This window comes from Giraffa tippelskirchi, chromosome 4 (assembly GCF_054371585.1).
Source record: "Giraffa tippelskirchi isolate mGirTip1 chromosome 4, T2T-mGirTip1v1.2.pri, whole genome shotgun sequence".
In the NCBI taxonomy this organism is placed as follows: Eukaryota; Metazoa; Chordata; class Mammalia; order Artiodactyla; family Giraffidae; genus Giraffa; species Giraffa tippelskirchi.
Genome location: NC_137278.1, coordinates 18,985,367 through 19,004,196, shown reverse-complemented (window position 1 = coordinate 19,004,196; position 18,830 = coordinate 18,985,367). Strand labels below are relative to the sequence as shown.

Here is an 18,830-nt window from a genome sequence, read left to right as displayed (position 1 = left end):
GAAATAACTTCAGAAAGAATGAAGAGATGGAGCCAAAGCAAAAACAACACCTAGTTGTCAATGTGACTGGTGATGGAAGTAAAGTCCGATGCTGTAAAGAGCAATATTGCATAGGAACCTGGAATGTTAGGTCCATGAATCAAGGCAAGTTGGAAGTGGTCAAACAGGAGATGGCAAGAGGGAATATCGACATTTTAGGAATCAGTGAACTAAAATGGACTGGAATGGGTGAATTTAACTCAGATGACCAATATATCTACTACTGTGGGCAAGAATCCCTTAGAAGAAATGGAGTAGCCATCATAGTCAACAAGAGTCCAAAATGCAGTACTTGGATGCAATTTCAAAAATGACAGAATGATATCTGTTCATTTCCAAGGCAAACCATTCAAGATCACAGTAATTCAAGTCTATGCCCCAACCACTAATGCCAAAGAAGCTGAAGGTGAATGGTTCTATGAAGACCTACAAGACCTTTTAGAACTAACACCCAAAAAAGATGTCCTTTTCATTATAGGGGACTAGAATGCAAAAGTAGGAAGTCAAGAAATACCTGGAGTAACAGGCAGATTTGGCCTTGGAGTACAGAATGAAGCAGGGCAAAGGCTAATAGAGTTTTGCCAAGAGAACCCACTGGTCATAGCAAACACTCTCTTCCAACAACACAAGAGAAGACTCTACACATGGACACCACCAGATGGTCAACACCAAAATTGGACTGATAATATTTTTTGCAGCCAAAGATGGAGAAGCTCTATACAGTCAGCAAAAACAAGACCGGGAGCTGACTATGGCTCAGATCATGAACTCCTTATTGCCAAATTCAGACTTAAATTGAAGAGAGTAGGGAAAACCACTAGACCATTCAGGTATGACCTAAATCAAATCCCTTATGATTATACAGTGGAAGTGACAAATAGATTCAAGGGGTTAGATCTGATAGAATGGCTGAAGAACTATGGGCGGAGGTTCATGACATTGTACAGGAGGCAGGGATCAAGACCATCCCCAAGAAAAAGAAATGTGAAAAGGCAAAATGGTTGTGTGAGGAGGCCTTACAAATAGCTATGAAAAGAAGAGAAGCAAAAGGCAAAGGAGAAAAGGAAAGGAACAGAAAAAAATATACCTATTTTAACGCAGAGTTCCAAAGAATAGCAAGAAGAGATAAGAAAGCCTTCCTCAGTGATAAGTGCAAAGAAATAGAGGAAAACAATAGGATGGGAAAGACTAGAGGTCTCTTCAAGAAAATTAGAGATACCAAGGGAACATTTCATGCAAAGATGGGCTCAATAAAGGACAGAAATGTTATGGACCTAACAGAAGCAGAAATTTAAGAAGAGGTGGCAAGAATACACAGAAGAACTGTACAAAAAAGATCTTCACAACCCAGATAATCACGATGGTGTGATCACTCACCTAGAGCCAGACATCCTGGAATGCGAAGTCCAGTGGGCCTTAGGAAGCATCACTACGAACAAAGCTAGTGGAGGAGATGGAATTCCGGTTGAGCTATTTCAAATCCTCAAAGATGATGCTGTGATAGTGCTGCCCTCAATATGCCAGCAAATCTGGAAATCTCAGCAGTGGCCACAGGACTGGAAAAGGTCAGGTTTCATTCCAACCTCAAAGAAAGGCAATGCCAAAGAATGCTCAAACTACTGCACAATTGCACTCATCTCACATGCTAGTAAAGTAATGCTCAAAATTCTCCAAGCCAGGCTTCAGCAATACGTGAACCGTGAACTTCCAGATGTTCAAGCTGGATTTAGAAAAGGCAGAGGAACCAGAGTTTAAATTGCCAACATCCGCTGGATCATCGAAAAGGCAAGAGAGTTCCAGAAAAACATCTATTTCTGCTTCATTGACTATGCCAAAGCCTTTGACTGTGTGGATCACAACAAACTGTGGAAGATTCTGAAAGAGATGGGAATACCAGACCACCTGACCTGTCTCTTGAGAAATCTGTATGCAGGTCAGGAAGCAACAATTAGAACTGGACATAGAACAACAGACTGGTTCCAAATCAGGAAAGGAGTACGTCAAGGCTGTATATTGTCACCCTGCTTATTTAACTTATATGCAGAGTACATCATGAGAAACGCTGGGCTGGATGAAGCACAAACTGGAATCAAGATTGCTGGGAGAAATATCAATAATCTCAGATGTGCAGATGACACCACCCTTATGGCAGAAAGTGAAGAGGAACTAAAGAGCCTCCTGATGAAAGTGAAAGAGGAGAGTGAAAAAGTTGGCTTAAAACTCAACATTCAGAAAACTAAGATCATGGCATCTGGTCCCATCACTTCATGGCAAATAGATGGGGAAATAATGGAAACAGTGAGAGACTTTATTTTCTTTGGGCTTCAAAATCACTGCAGATGGTGATTGCAGCCATGAAATTAAAAAAGATGCTTGTTCCTTGGAAGAAAAGTTATGACCAACCTAGACAGCATATTAAAAAGCAGAGACATTACTTTGCCAACAAAGGTCCGTCTAGTCAAGGCTATGGTTTTTCCAGTGGTCATGTATGGATGTGAGTTGGACTATAAAGAAAGTTGAGCACTGAAGAATTGATGCTTTTGAACTGTGGTGTTGGAGAAGACTCTTGAGAGTCCCTTTGATTGCAAGGAGATCCAACCAGTCCATTCTGGAGGAAATCAGTCCTGAATATTCATTGGAAGGACTGATGCTGAAGCTGAAATTCCAATCCTTTGGCCACCTGATGTGAAGAACTGACTCATTTGAAATGACCATGATGCTGGGAAAGATTGAAGGTAGGAGGAGAAGGGGACAGAGGATGAGATGGTTGGATGGCATCATCGACTCAATGGACATGAGTTTGAGTTAACCCCGGGAGTTGGTGATGGACAGGGAGGCCTGGCGTGCTGCAGCCCATGGGGTCGCAAAGAGTTGGACACAACTGAGCGACTGGACTGAACTGAACTGCCATAAAAGCTTCTGCTCCCATGAAGGGGCCCATGAATGTCAAATAAAGCTCCACCAGCCCTCCCAGTTGGGCTTTAATGGTGGCTCAAATGATAAAGAATCTGCCTGCAATGCAGGAGACCCAGGTTCAGTCCCTGGGTCAGGAAGATCCCCTGGAGAAGGGAATGGCTACCCACTCCAGTACTCTTGGCCTGGAGAATTCCATGGACAGAGGAGCCTGGTGGGCTACAATCTATGGGGTCCCAAAGAGTCAGACACCACTAAGTGACTAACACACAGCACTCTCAGTCACCCCTTGCACGGGCCTGTGTGTGCTGCCCAAAGGCTCAGATGAAATATTTAAGAAGAACCTCATTCTAGTTCTCTCTCCTGGAGGCTCTCGGCCTGAAGCAGGTGGCCTCAAGGGAACGGAGACAGTGGAATGCTGTACCCCAGCGACCCCTCCGTTACTAATTAAGCCAACGAACCAACTTATTGACAATCGCTTGGCTGGGAAAGATGGCTGACAAAAAGCAAGGCTTTCTGCAACAACAAAGCCAACACTCCCACTTCCCAGAAGAAGTGGCCCCCTGGCCCTATTGTCAGGCAAACACCCCAGGCTTCATTTACCAGAAAATCTTAACTTTCATCTCCAGTGAAAGATGGGGTGCAGAACAGATGTGCTGGGGGAGGGCAATTGATTCAAGCTCTTACTGGGCTTCAAGAGCGTCATGACCAAGCAGGGCTCGGATCAGACAAGCAACAGTCTTCTAAGAGCCTCGAAGATGACATTTTATTCACAGTAATGGAAAAGTGGGGGAGGGAGTTGGTGCAGCCCTAAGAGCCATCTCTCTGGTTCTCAGTTACTCTGTTATTGTTCTTAATGTGCTAAACTGGCACGGGAAAAAAAAAGTAAACACGTAGCTGGGGAGCCCTATGAAAATATTTAACCCAAAGTCGGCATTGCCTGCAAATTAAAGCCTTTTTTTTTTTAATGGCGTAGCTCTATCCGCCAACCAGTGAGTCTCTTGGAACTGAGGGCTTGAATGTCCCATTAATCACAGCTCAACGCCGGCTGCCGGCGTGGGTAGACATTTCATCCCATTGCTCCAAAACGCTTTCATCAAGCCAGATCTCCAAAGCTGGCTAGGCCAAGCCGACTCAGAAACACCTGGAGGGAAGATGATGGGAGAGGTGGGAGGAACCAACTCCTCCTAAAAGGCCAAAACTGGGGAGGAGGCTGGAGGGGCAAGGCCGTGAATTTGCACTTCAAGGGACGGGAGGGCCCAGCTGAGACTGGCTTGTTCTGTCTGGGGGCAGAACAGGACACAGGGGTGCGGAAAGGGGCAGAAGAAAACAGGCAGTCTGTGTTGTTTCTCTTGCAGCACCAGCCCTGGGTCTTTCTCCTGGTGACTCACGGACAAACACTCCTCCTGAGCTTAGCCCCTGTCCTAGAGAGAAAAGAGGCTGATAGCATTTGCGTCCTTTTTCCTCCAAGTAAGCAGGTGGGAAGCAAGCCTCCTGCTGCCTTGGCTTCTAGTGCGGCTGCTCTGAGAAGGGGCCAGTCCTGTTCCAAGGCCTGTGTCAGCTGCCAGGACCCGGTGCACAGGCGGCTCTGGCTGCAGCGAGGTTGGATGGACGCTAGAGGGTGCAGCCGGGCAGGCTCCCCAGGAGACCCCGCCTCCCAGCCTCCTGACCCCGCCCCTGCCACGCCCCCTTCACTTGGCCGGCGCTTCAGTTTTTCCACCTGTAAGCTGTGATTTGTCCAATACAGGAACCACTAGTCACATGGGGTTATTGAGCACTTAAAATGTGCCCGGTCTGAATTCATATACGTGCTCTAGGAGTAAAATTCACACTGGATTTTGACAACTTAATATGGGAAAAAATATTTCATTAATAGTTTTTCTCTCCTAATTACAAGTGAAATGATAAATGATACCACTTGAGATACAGTGGGTTAAGTTAATTATGCTGGTAACATTAATCTAACTTTTTAAAGGTGGCTACCAGAAAAGATAAAGTTATATGTGTAGGTGGCTTGTGTTTTATTTCTAGTGACTGCTCAGCACTGGGTACATCCTTGGGGCATGGTTTAGGGGGCCACCAAGTTCATTAGCACCTCGACTGCAGGCCCACTGCTAACTGCAACCCAGCTAGGAGAGGTGGCCTGTGTTTATTTCACTCCTTGGTGCCCATGAGTGAAAGATAATGGTGTTTTGCATGTCATAATTGCAGGTGAGCCCTACGAGTTCCTATTTTCAGCAGCTTCAAGAATTTTGCCTGAGACCAGCTGCAATGAAGACTTAGGTCTAGTCCCGGCTACGGGTAAGGATGGAAGGAGGGGCTGAAGAGACAGGGCATTCCTCCTCCTCTTCTGAGGGAGAACACGAAGCCCAGGTGAGAGCTAGGGGACAAGGAGGTCAGTAAACACCTCTGAAGCTGGCAGTTCCTGGGTGCACTTAAATCTAAATTCAGACCACAGGCCTTGGGGAGCCCGTTTCCGGAGGCTTCCTAAAAGCCTATTGCATCAGAGCTTCACCAGCTGGTTGGGCTCCAGGCAGTGATCTTGGTTGAAAAATGCAACTGAGAGTCCTCCTGACTCCTGGACCCGCCCCAGTAGCTTAAAATCCCAAGACCTCCCAAAGCTTTAAAAAATATATAAAAGAGGGACTTCCCTGGTGGTCCCGTGGCTAAAACTTCATGCTCCCAATGCAGAGGGCCCAGGTTTGATCCCTGGTCAGGGAACTAAATCCTACATGCTGCAACAAAGATGGAAGATCCTGTACGCTGCAACTAGGACCCAGCGCAGCCAAATAAATGAATAATAAATATTTTAAAAAATATATAAAAGGAGGGAAGGGGGAGGGAAAAAAGAGAGAGGAAAGAAGGAAGGAAAGAGGCAGGCTGGCCAAGCAAGGCAGAGAAATCTCCTCCCTATCTGACCCACTCTCCCCTTCCACTTTCCTGAAGCTGACGTGCCCTCTGTGAGGCTGGGGGAAAGAAGAGGTGGAGAAAAGGAAAGAAGACTCCCCAAGAGGATGTTCTTTCCCTTGAAGAACCGCTCACTCAACAGGAAGAGGAGCTGTGTAGCTTCCCCTGAACACTTTGTGCCTCTGAAGTCACCCGTTCATCCATGTGGCTGCTCGCCTCAGCCACCCAGCAAACTCCTATTCATCCACCAAAGCCCAACTCAAATGCCACCTACTCATGGATGCATTTTCCAACCCTGCTACAGTTGTTCTTCCTTTTGTATTCCAGTAGCAGTTTTAAACCTATTTCTCTTCTGACCTCAACTTTTAGCACATCATTTACTTATGTTTTTCCCTCATTAGAAGGAAAGAGTCCCTTGAGGAAAGAGTATATACCTCACTTATGCCAGTAGGAGAACGTGCTAGGATGTGCTAGCCCCAAGGTCTTTGATTCTGCGGTTCCCCAAGGACAGGGAAGCCAAGTCCATGGGGTCACAAAGAGTCAGACATGATTGAGCAACTGAACAACAGCCACCACCACCACCCGGGCTGCCCTTCCTTCCCGTCAGTGTCTGCAAGGCACACTCCCTCAGTGTTCACGTCTTTGCTTAAGTCTTCCTGGGGGAACCTCCTCCAGGGAGACCATCTCGAGTAGCATCTGCCCTCACCCTGGCCCCTTTCCATGGCCATTCCCACTACTTGGTACCGTACTTATATATGGTTGACTCCCTGCTTTTGTTCACTGCTACATCCCCACAGTGCCCAGAACAGAGCACACAACCAGGGCTCAGTAAAAATATCTGAAATAATGCTTGTGTGACCAAGGGCTTAGCACAGTGCCCAAATGAATGAACAGATGAACAAGTGAATGGGTTTCCTCTAGGACCCTGTTGCTCTAACAGTTTGTAACTCTGTACGTGGGCTTCCCAGGAGGTACTACTGGTAAAGAACCTGCCTGCCAATGCAGGAGACATAAGAGACTCAGGTTCGATCCCTGCGTTGGGAAGATCCTCTGGAGGAGGGCATGGCAACCCACGGCAGTGTTCTTGCCTAGAGAATCCCATGGACAGAGGAGCCTGGCGTGCTATAGACCACAGGGTCGCAAAGAGTCAGACACAACAACATCAGGGATATGGATGACTTCAAGCTCCAAGAAGGGACATTCTGGAATTCAGACGTGGTGTTCTGGAAAGTTCCATCTACCAGCACAGGACCAGCTGCAGCAGAAGAGGGAGCCTGGAGGAGTCAGACTCGAAGTCCACTCACCAGGCTGGTGCCATCTCCTCCCTCCCCCGTGAACACACATCCTCTGCCTGGGATCCCTCACTTTAGTGGTGCAGCCTCACCCTGGAGCCAAGGTCATAGCTACTTGAATCTTCAGGGAATGAGTGCTTTGAGCTGCTTCCCCAGAGAAGGAAGGCAGGTTGGTGGATCAGACACAAATGAGCCTCTGCGGGAAGAACACGACAGGGAGAGGAAGAGGAAATGGCCCGGAGGGTGAGCCTCCCTCCACGGAATCGCTGATGCACAGGAAGAGGGCTCAAGGCAGGACCAAAACCAAGACCCTGTGATTTTCCTTAAAGCCGTTGTCCCCCCTACACGTCTGGCCAGAGGTGAGGCCCATGTGTCTGCAGAGGGAGCTGGAGGCTGGGCCAGGAGCATGGCCAGCAGCCTGGTGAGGGGCAGGCCTCAGCGAGCCTGGTGGGGGTCAACGTCTGGAGTCCCCAGAGCCCAGGGCTTCCTCTGCCCCAGCTGAAGCCCCGTTTGAAGGCAACTGTGAGGCTTAGGGGGGCACATCCCCAAACGCCAGGCTGGTGTGTGGAGGAAATCTGTTCCCTTTGGCCCACAAGCGTTCCTGAGGCCCCTTCTGAGCCGGGCATGGAAACGCCCGGATGAATGAGATGCAGGGACTCTCCCTGGGTGCCCCCTGGGCCCTCCAGCACACCCACGACAGGGTAAGGTGTTGTGTGAGCTTGCTTATAAGGGACCAGGAGTGCTCCGGGTGGGCGGACAAAGGGAATGAGGTTTGCCAGGGCGAGGGGGCCAGGAGATAACCCACCCCACGCCACTGAGACCCGGATGGGAGTGGTGAGCCTGACTGCAGAGTGCCAGGAACGCTATGAGGATGGTAGAGGAGGGGGTCACAGAGAGCAACAGGAGGGGGCCTGGAAGGGGGTGCTGGTAATGCCCCCCACCCTACCCAGCAAATGCTCATGCCCCCTGAAAATGCTCAGAATGAATCTAGCCCGGGACTCAGGGCTCTGCCCCTGTTCGATCCAACAACAAAAGCTCTGAGGTTGAAACAAACAAACGTATGAATCACAGGGCATCTCCTTCTCGGGGACCCGGAGCCGGCCGCAAGCTAACGCTCTTCTGAAGGAAACCTAGGAGGCCACAGCAGACTGGACACCGCTGGCTGGAGGCAGGAGCCGGTCTGAGACTTCAGAAGCCGCACACCAGCCCCTTGATAGATCTGCTCCCTCTTCGGTCAGCCCTGGGGGACAGAGTTTGTGGCAGTGGGGGGGCCCTCATCCCAGATGGCTTATTACACACGGAGGTTTGGGCCACCAGCACCCGCACATTGGAGTAAATTCCTCCTGGCTGCCTGGGCCTGGCTGGCTGTGCAGTGATTCATGTAAACCAAGCCTGTGTGGGACCTCCAGGCCGGTGGCAGAGTGAGTCTGCAATTCCACTCCAGTGCTCCAAGCCGGATGTGAGCTGCAGTCCTCCCGCAAGTCTCCCCACGGGAGAGGAAGTGAGCGTTCCAGCCAGCGGGCCCACACCCCGCAGCCTTGATGACTGGCAGCTCTCAGGGAACACGCTGGACTGGGTCCTGGAATCAGGCAGTCCCCTGTCTCAAGGCTCCAGATGAAGCCTCTGTTTGCTCCTCTGTTAAATGGGACCAAGGGCAGTTTCAGGGAGCTGAGTCGGGATGGGGACTGTGTACAGAAGGGACCTACCTCCCCACTGGGCCGTAAATGGCCAGCCTGAGTCTCCTCCCAGGAGCCCCTCTCTAGCCTTCTGGTCTTGGCTGTCTCTTAGCTTCCCTGGACCTCAGTTTCCTTGGCGGTAAATGGGAAGAACGGTCTCAGCCTGTTGATTTCACAGCGTGGTGGTGAGGATCCAGGGAAATGAAGGCCGTGAAAGGGCTTTGACAAATGTGAAGCATCAGACAAATATACGGAAGTTCTATTGCACCTTTTATGATAAAAGAAATGTGCGAAGTGCTTGATGAGCTTAACCACAGTATCAGACAGAGCCAGGCTCAGAGGCAGGTCCACACTTTCCAGCAGACCCTCTACCTTGCATGCTCAGCACACACCAGGGTGGGCAGAGGGGCTGGGATCCTGGGGGCTCAATACATCCAGCAGGGGGGCCGGGGCAGTGAAATTCCAACTCCTGTTCTTCAAGAAGAAAATGAGGGAAGAGGACAGGAGAACCCAGCCCTGCAACAGCACAGACCCCTGGCTCACACTGCCGGGGCAAGTTGGGCTCCCGTCAAAGCCCCCCGGGATCAGCACAACAGTGCACACGTACTAAGTCACTTTAGTCATGTCTGACTCTTTGCGACCCCAGGGACTGCAGCCCCCCAGGCTCCTCTGTCCATGGGATTCTCCAGGCCAGAATACTGGAGTGGGTGGCCACACTCTCCTCCAGGGGCTCTTCCCGACCCAGGGATCGAACTCGCATCTCTCACATCTCCCGCATTAGCAGGCAGGTTCTCTACCGCTAGCGCCACCTGGGAAGCCCTCAGCATGAAAGTTCAGTTCAGTTGAATTCAGTTCAGTCGCTCAGTCATGTCCGATTCTTTGCCACCGCATGAATTGCAGCACGCCAGGCCTCCCTGTCCATCACCAACTCTCGGAGTTTACCCAAACTCATGTCCATCAAGTCAGTGATGCCATCCAGCCATCTCATCCTCTGTCGTCCCCTTCTCCTCCTGCCCCCAATCCTTCCCAGTATTTGGGTCTTTTCCAATGAGTCAACTCTTCGCATGAGGTGGCCAAAGTATTGGAGTTTCAGCTTCAACATCAGTCCTTCCAATGAACACCCAGGACTGATCTCCTTTAGGATGGACTGGTTGGATCTCCTTGCAGTCCAAGGGACTCTCAAGAGTCTTCTCCAACACCACAGTTCAAAAGCATCAATTCTGCGGCGCTCAGCTTTCTTCACTGTCCAACTCTCACATCCACACATGACCACTGGAAAAACCATAGCCTTGACTAGATGGACCTTTGTTGGCAAAGTAATGTCTCTGCTTTTAAATATGCTATCTAGGTTGGTCATAACCTTCCTTCTAAGGAGTAAGCGTCTTTTAATTTCATGGCTGCAATCACCATCAGCAGTGATTTTGGAGCCCCCAAAAATAAAGTCTGACATTGTTTCCACTGTTTCCCCATCTATTTCCCATGAAGTGATGGGACCAGATGCCATGATCTTAGTTTTCTGAACATTGAGCTTTAAGCCAACTTTTTTACTCTCCTCTTTCACTTTCATCAAGAGGCTCTTTAGTTCTTCTTCACTTTCTGCCATAAGGGTAGTGTCATCTGCATATCTGAGGCTATTGCTATTTCTCCCTGCAATCTTGATTCCAGCTTGTGCTTCATCCAGTCCAGCATTTCTCATAATGTACTCTGCATATAAGTTAAATAAGCAGGGTGACAGTATATAGCCTTGACCTACTCCTTTTCCTATTTGGAACCAGTCTGTTGTTCCATGTCCAGTTCTAACTGTTGCTTCCTGACCTGCACACAGGTTTCTCAAGAGACGGGTCAGGTGGTCTGGTATTCCCATCTCTTTCAGAATTTTCCACAGTTTATTGTGATCCACACAGTCAAAGGCTTTGGCATAGTCAATAAAGCAGAAATAGATGTTTTTGTGGAACTCTCTTACTTTTTCAATGATCCAGCGGATGTTGGCAATTTGATCTCTGGTTCCTCTGCCTTTTCTAAAACCAGCTTGAACATCTGGAAGTTCATGGTTCACGTATTGCTGAAGCCTGGCTTGGAGAATTTTGAGCATTACTTTGCTAGCATGTGAGTTGAGTGCAATTGTGAGGTAGTTTGAGCATTCTTTGACATTGCCTTTCTTTGGGATTGGAATGAAAACTGATCTTTCCCAGTCCTGTGGCCACTGCTGAGTTTTCCAGATTTGCTGGCATATTGAGTGCAGCACTTTCACAGCATCATCTTTGAGGATTTGAAATAGCTCAACTGGAATTCCATCACCTCCACTAGCTTTGTTCATAGTCATGCTTTCTAAGGCCCACTTGACTTCACATTCCAGGATGTCTGGCTCTAGGTGAGTGATCACACCATCGTGATTATCTGGGTTGTGAAGATCTTTTTTGTATAGTTCTTCTGTGTATTCTTGCCACCTCTTCTTAGTATCTTCTGCTTCTGTTAGGTCCATACCATTTCTGTCCTTTATCGAGCCTATCTTTGCATGAAATGTTCCCTTGGTATCTATAATTTTCTTGAAGAGATCTATAGACTTTCCCATTCTGTTGTTTTCCTCTATTTCTTTGCACTGATTGCTGAGGAAGGCTTTCTTATCTCTCCTTGCTATTCTTTGGAACTCCACATTCAGATGAGAATATCTTTCCTTTTCTCCTTTGCTTTTTGCTTCTCTTCTTTTCCCGGCTATTTGTAAGGCCTCCTCAGACAGCCATTTTGCTTTTTTGCATTTCTTTTCCATGGGGATGGTCTTGATCCCTGTCTCCTGTACAATGTCCTGAACCTCTGTCCATAGTTCATCAGGCACTCTGTCTATCAGATCTAGTCCCTTAAATCTATTTTCATTTCCACTGTATAATCATAAGGGATTTGATTTAGGTCATACCTGAATGATCTAGTGGTTTTCCCCACTTTCTTCAATTTAAGTCTGAATTTGGCAATAAGGAGTTCATGATCTGAGCCACAGTCAGCGCCCAGCTCCTGGTCTTGTTTTTGTTGACTGTATAGAGCTTCTCCATCTTTGGCTGCAGAGAATATAATCAATCTGATTTCGGTGTTGACCATCTGGTGATGTCCATGTGTAGAGTCTTCTCTTGTGTTGCTGGAAGAGGGTGTTTGCTATGACCAGTGGGTTCTCTTGGCAAAACTCTATTAGCCTTTGCCCTGCTTCATTCTGTACTCCAAGGCCAAATTTGCCTGTTATGCCAGGTGTTTCCTGACTTCCTACTTTTGCATTCCAGTCCCCTATAATGAAAAGGACATCTTTTTTGGGTGTTAGTTCTACAAGGTTTTGTAGGTCTTCAAAAGGGGACACCACAAAGCCCCATCCCCAGGAAAGAAGGGCCTGTCCAACTGCAAGGTGTCTCCTGTGGCTGCTAGCTGGTTCAGGTCCACTTAAACAGGCTTGAGGAGCCTGTGGACGCTCAGGACAGGCTCCTGAAGGACAGGGAGCTTCCCAGGAACTGAAGACCAGCCCAGAGCAACCTCAGGGTTCCTGGGGACTGGCCATTCAGATCTGTGTGGGCAGGGCAGGGCCTGGTGGGCCTGGGACACAGCTGTGCACACACACACCCTACTACACACTCTACACACTACACACATGACACACACATCCCACACAATACCACCCTACACCATACACATACACCACACATACATCACACACACCCCTACACACAATACCACCCTACACCATACACATACACCACACATGCACGCACACACACACACACACAAACACACACACCCTACTGGACACATCACACACGTCACACAAATATACCACAGAATACCACTCTATACCACACACATACACACACCCGCTACTGCAAACACCATACACATCACACATACCTCCACACAATACCACCCTATACCATACACATACACATACACCACACACACACACATCACACACATCATACATGCACAATACCACCCTACACCATACACATACACATACACCACACACACATGCACACACCCCCTACTGCAAACACCATACACATCACACATACCTCCACACAATACCACCCTACACCATACACTACACACACACACACACACACACACACAATACCACCCTACACTGTACATACACCACACACACACACCCTACTGCACACACCACACACTGCACACATACACCCCACACAATACCACCCCACACACCATACACATACACACACACCATACTGCACACACAACACACACACCCCCACACAACACCCCCCTACACCATACACATACACACACACCATACTGCACACACATACACACACACACCCCACAGTACCCTCCCCACACACCATACACATACAATACACAGACACACACAATGTATTGCACACACCACAGACATTTCACACACACACACACCTCCCACACACCACACACATACACCCCACACAATACAATCCCCACACACCATACACATACACCACACATACACACACACACACTGTACTGCACACACTGCACACATTTCACACATAGTCCCCCACACCATACACATACAGCACACACACACACACACACACACACTGTACTGCACACACCACACACATTTCACACATACTTCCCCCACACCACGCACAGACACCACACACACATATACACACACACTGTACTGCACACACTGCACACATTTCACACATACTCCCCCCACACCACACACAGACACCACATACACATATACACTACGCACAGACACACGCACACACAGTGCATGCCCCTTTCCTCCACACTGCTGCGGTCCCCACCACTCGCTGCCTGGAAGCCTCAGTCTGTTCTCTGGCTCCCAGTGGGAGAGAAACCAGGTCTGGTAGAGGGGGTTGCTCTCGGGAGAGAAGGTCTTTCCAACACAGTATGCAATGACTGGGATTTCACCAAGGGAATTCAGTTATCTAGGAGAAACCAGTGTGGCCCACACTTTCCATTCCTTCATTCACGCCGCAGCTACTTCATACGCTTCCTAGGCTGGCACACACTTTATGCACCAGGACCCGAAGGTGTGACTTATGAGCCACATGGGAGCCAAGCTCTTCTGTGGGTGGGTCTCCGCAGTAGAGAAGGGCTGGGGCGACATCCTAGAGGGCGTCGGTGTGTGGGGAGAGGTGAATGTGTGAAACTGTGTGGTGTGGCTGGAGGCACACGGCCGGGGAGGCGGGCAGGGCCTTATCTGGGGGGGAGGGTGCAGGGAGCCTGGGCGGCATTGTGACTTCAGCAACTCTTGGCCCGAGCTTCCAGGGTGACCACCAGCAAGTGCCCCATCCTTGCTCCACAGCTGGGCCTGTTACCTCCCCAGGCACCTTCCTGGGTGATGAGCAGCCTAACAACACATCAATACTGAGCAGTACAGAACGGCGTGGAGCAATACAGAGCAGTGGAGGAGAATGAGGAACGAACGGATAGATTAACAAATGTAGGGTGCGGGGAGGAGAGGCAGCTGGGGAAAGAAGAAAAGATACCGTCAACCCTGAGAAGTCGGAATTTGGACTAATGACCCGAAGGGCGCTTCACACTGGTAAAGTGAAAGTAAAAGTGAAGTCACTCAGTCGTGTCCGACCCTGTGGACTGTAGCCCACCAGGCTCCTCTCTCCATGGGATTTTCCAAGCAAGAGTACTGGAGTGGGTTGCCATTTCCTTCTCCAGGGGATCTTCCCGACCCAGGGATCAAACCCAGGTCTCCAGCATTGTAGACAGACACTTTATTGTCTGAGCCACTAGGGAAGTCCTTCAAATTGGTAAAGTCTGAGTCAAAAAACACCTGAAAAACTGCCTCTGTATTCTTTCTCGGGCAAATGGTAAAGGTTGGAATGCGGGAGGGAGATGAAGGGTGTTCTCAGTGAGCACAGAGGAATCAGTTGTTACTAGCACCGCTGTCCTTCCCCTCTAAGGGTGGGGTTGGGAGGCCTGGGCAATCTTGGGTAAGTCACATGCCTTACAGCTTTTTCTTTCCTCATCAGAAAAATGTGAGTTTGGACAACGTGGCCCCCGAGGTACGTTCCACCCTCAAAAATGTCTTGGACTCTACTGCCAGTGGGAGCCTGGACAGCACCGGAGAAGTTCACCCACCTGGTAACAGTGTGTGTCCCTCTCCCCAGGATCCTGGTTGGCAGACGCATTCGCTTTTCTCCCCGCAGGTGGGAGAAGGCTCATTTCTGCCAGGCTCCTACCTGAGTGATGACTCAATTCTCAGTCCATGCGCCCCAAATGAACCCTTTCCAAACTGTGAATTCCCGTGCCCCAGATGAATGAGGTTTGGTCACATTCTAAGACATCTTGGGTAGAAACGGAAGCAACGTCATGATGAACATTAGACTTGAGGGGTTTTTGAGACACCCGTGGCCTTCTGAGGTTTTGTGATGGTTGATACAGGGCTCCAACCTCAAGGCAAGGTCCCCCTCTGTGAGGTGCCGCCCACAGCAGAGCCCCTGGAGGCAGGGCTCTAGCCCAGTGCCGCCTGGCTTCACTTACGTACGGTTCAGCACACCAATCCCGTTTTGTGTGTGTGTGTGTTTTGAAACTTGGAAGAAAACTTCCAGTGAATCATCTCATCTGCTATTTGATTCATGTTTAATGTCTTTGGAGAGAAATAAAAAACAGTAAGTCATTCTCCCGAAAAGTGGCATCAGCCTGGCCAAGACACTGGGTGTACCAACGGTGACATGCCAGCTGCCTCTTGGTGGCCCCAGGGCTACAGTCTTGAGTTGTCATCAGAGAGTGTATTTATAATCCGAGTGAAGACAGCTCCTAAACACTGCCCTTTGCCATTTTTATTCTTTAAATCACAGCACCAGAAGCCAAAGATTCTGCAGGGAGAGCTGGCACCAAAGCACAAACTCATACAGAAGGTGTCAGTCAACACACATTAACGGAGCTCCTACTGAGTGGGGATCATGGAGAAGAGTTGTGTGCGTGATAGGTTGTGAGTCGTGTCTGACTCTCTGCGACCCTATGGACACCAGGCTCCTCTGTCCCTGGGACTGTCCAGGCAAGAATACTGGAGTGGGTTGCCGTGCCCTCCTCCAGGGGATCTTCCCAACCCAGGAATTGAACTCCCATCTCCTATGTCCCCTGCATTGGCAAGCGGGTTCTTTTTTAGCGCCACCTGGGAAGCCCCTGGTGAAGTGTTGGTGAGGTGTTGGGGATACAGAAATATACAAGGTGCCCCCAAAGTGCTTCCACTCTAGCTGGGAAGGAAGGAAGGTATGAATCCCTCTTTCCTTTCTTACTCTGAGTTAGTCTGTACTCTGAGTCAAGCGTGGTGCTGGTGTGGTGGAGACAGAAAGGGGAGGGAAGGAAGGTGGCATTCCAGGCTTGTAGCTCAGGTCCTTCCCCCACTCTTTTCCCCAAAGACGCAGAACTGAGTTTCAGTTTCTCAGGGCGTGGCTAGCAGTAATCCCACAGCTGATTAGCACAACATCTAAAGCACAGGGCAGAGGTGTAGCTGGTGAGAGGAAGCACAGCAAGAGGGCGAAAAAGCAGGCGACGAGGGCAAGGGCGCCCTTGGCAGGCAGCCCCAGATCCTCTACAGGCCTAGCAGTTTGGTGCGTCTGCAGCCTTGGTGTGCTGTTCAGCATGCCAAAGAGCCCATCTTCCTGGCCCCTTAAGGTCTCCACATTGCCCATCAGAGCCCCTCTGACCCCAATATTCTGTGACATCCGTGAAGGAGCCAGTTTCCTGGAGACCCTCTGAGGTCCTCAGAATAGCCACCCTGTGACATGGGTGTTGCTAAGTGACCAACGTGCCCCTGGGGTCTGATCAACCCAAGGAAATTTGAGGGGTCCACAGGACAGGAAATGTGAAATGCAGGCTGTCCCAGAAATTGTGGCCATGGGCCTGGGCCTGGGCTGGATGTGAAGAGAGAAGGATAAGTGAGGGCCCGATGGGAGAGGCAGATGACCCAGAGGGAGAGTCCAGGTGGGCTCAGATCTGGCTCAGGGGCCTGGCCAAGGGCCAGCAGGCAGCAAAACCTTGGGGACATCACTTCATCCTTCATTTGTGCATCATTGAACCTCTCTCTCTGTGCCACCCCTTGGACGCTGAGCAAAGACGGACTGGCAGGTGCCCTTCCTTTGACCCCTGCCTTTCTCCTTCCTGAGCAGGTGTGAGCCCGGGGCCGGGTGTCCCTCTCTCGGCACGCACGCAGCATCTCATGCAGAACCCTACCTGGAGCAGAAGCTCATAGATGTTGAAGACAGCGAGTTCCTGCCCCGGGGCTGGTCATCCTGCAGCCGGGGCAGGACATGGTCCCCATCCCTCCACTGCCTGTGCAGTTGATGAGAATGCCAACCTGTGTGCACCACAGTGTGTGCATGTGTGTGTATGCACATGTGAGCACGCATCTGCCCACAAGGCCTGTCATGCAGGACCCGTTCCTGTGGTTGAGGGTTGGAGGGGACGCCCACAGGAAGTGATATTGCAAAGTCATCACTGGTCACTCTAAAAATAACCCTCAACGTACAACCTAGGAAGGATTTCCCTTTCCGGGTGCCCTGCCTCAGAGCCACCGCAATTTCCACTGAGGCCACATCGGGACAGCCAGGTGGACAGCATCCAGAGGAGAGGTCAGCCTGCGGCCTTGCTCTCCTGGCCTCTTGTCCTACAGAAGCCCTGTTTCCATGTCCCTGTTCATCCAGCATCTTTAGAGCAGTGCTTAAGTCACCGTGAGCAACAATTACGTGTGAAGTGAGCAAGGGGCTCCCCGTGCAGGGTGGTCTCGGCTGCACTGAGATGCTTCTCCTTGTTGGGCTCGTGTTGTGAGTGTCCCACTCCTCAAGCATGAACTACACCCCCAGCAGCTGTCTGGCCCATCCCCTCTCCCCCCACTTGTGCACCCCCTCCAGTGACACAGATCTCTTTGCTGCCCCCGAATCCCTCAGACATGCTGCTGCCACAGGCCCTTTGCACTGGCTCTTCCTCTGATACCAAACTGCTCCCTCCCCTCCACTGCATCTAGGCTCAGGGCACTTCTCAGTGAGGCCTTCTCTAACTCCTCTGTCCAAAACTGTCACCCCAACACACATTCTTATCCCCTTTCCTACTTTATTTTTTTCTCTGTATTTTACTGAATTCTCTCTCTCTCCCCTGATCTAGAATACGGAGTCCCTGGGGCCAAGTTTTATTCTAGTAAGTTCTCCACTGGAAGCCCACAGCCTGGAGGCTCTAGTGTGAGTGATCAGCACATATTTTGTTGAGGGGATGAATGAGTGATTGGTGGCAGGAGGCTGGGACCCACAGCCTTAGCACTCAGGTGCCTGCAGCAGGTGGACAGAGACGGAGGACTGGGGGTACAGGCCCTCCTGTCCATCACCAAAGGGAGAGGGGCAGAGAGAAGGGGTCCTCCCACTTCCCATCACTTGGTCCAGGACATCCCGACCAAGGGCATTCATTGTCAGAGGTGCCACCTGCCTCCCAGAGTCTCTGATCTCTCGGTGGTGGGGGGTAAGGGTTACTGAGTATTTGCTGGGTGAGAAATAAAATACCCAGGGGGCTTTGGGATGGAAGGAGATACCAGGGACCACCTCCTCTGCCCTCTTTGGACCCCTCCACCTGCTCCAGCTCCTGACACCTAGCTACTAGCCTCAGGAGGACCCAACCTGGCCAGGCACCACCCCTTGTGCCCCTGTGCCCACCCACCAGCCTCCAGCTGGGCCTCTGTACGCAGGTGATGTCTAGGTAGCCAGAGCCAGCTCCTGCCCCCTCCCTATTTCACGGCTCTGAGAGGGCTGGTGAAAGATCGGACCAATGAAAGTGGCCATGTCTGCTTCCACATGGAGCTGTGTCTGTTTTCTTTGGGGAGAAAAGCCCAGAGACCCACTCTGAAGTCTGTCCCCAGACCCTCACCCTGGATCTCTTGGCCCACACCGGCGAGTGCTTTCACTGGGTGAGCAGGGAAGGTGAGAGAAGGAAAGATAGGGCAGCGGGAGAAACACCCCTCCCTCAGGAAGTCCACACCCTGGTGTCCAAACAA

The 18,830-nt window shown here is 50.3% G+C and overlaps 1 protein-coding gene and 1 long non-coding RNA gene across 12 annotated transcripts in view; one reads left to right on the top strand and one right to left on the bottom strand.

Annotated features, from left to right (window-relative positions):
- HPCAL1 (hippocalcin like 1) overlaps nucleotides 1-18,830 on the bottom strand; it is a 115,103-nt gene that overhangs the window by 12,645 nt on the left and 83,628 nt on the right. The window lies entirely within an intron of this gene.
- Nucleotides 14,130-18,633, top strand: LOC145547288 (uncharacterized). Its single transcript, XR_014083698.1, has 5 exons — nucleotides 14,130-14,378; nucleotides 14,821-14,997; nucleotides 15,649-15,848; nucleotides 16,963-17,424; nucleotides 17,954-18,633. It is a non-coding gene; the product is annotated as an uncharacterized LOC145547288 (long non-coding RNA).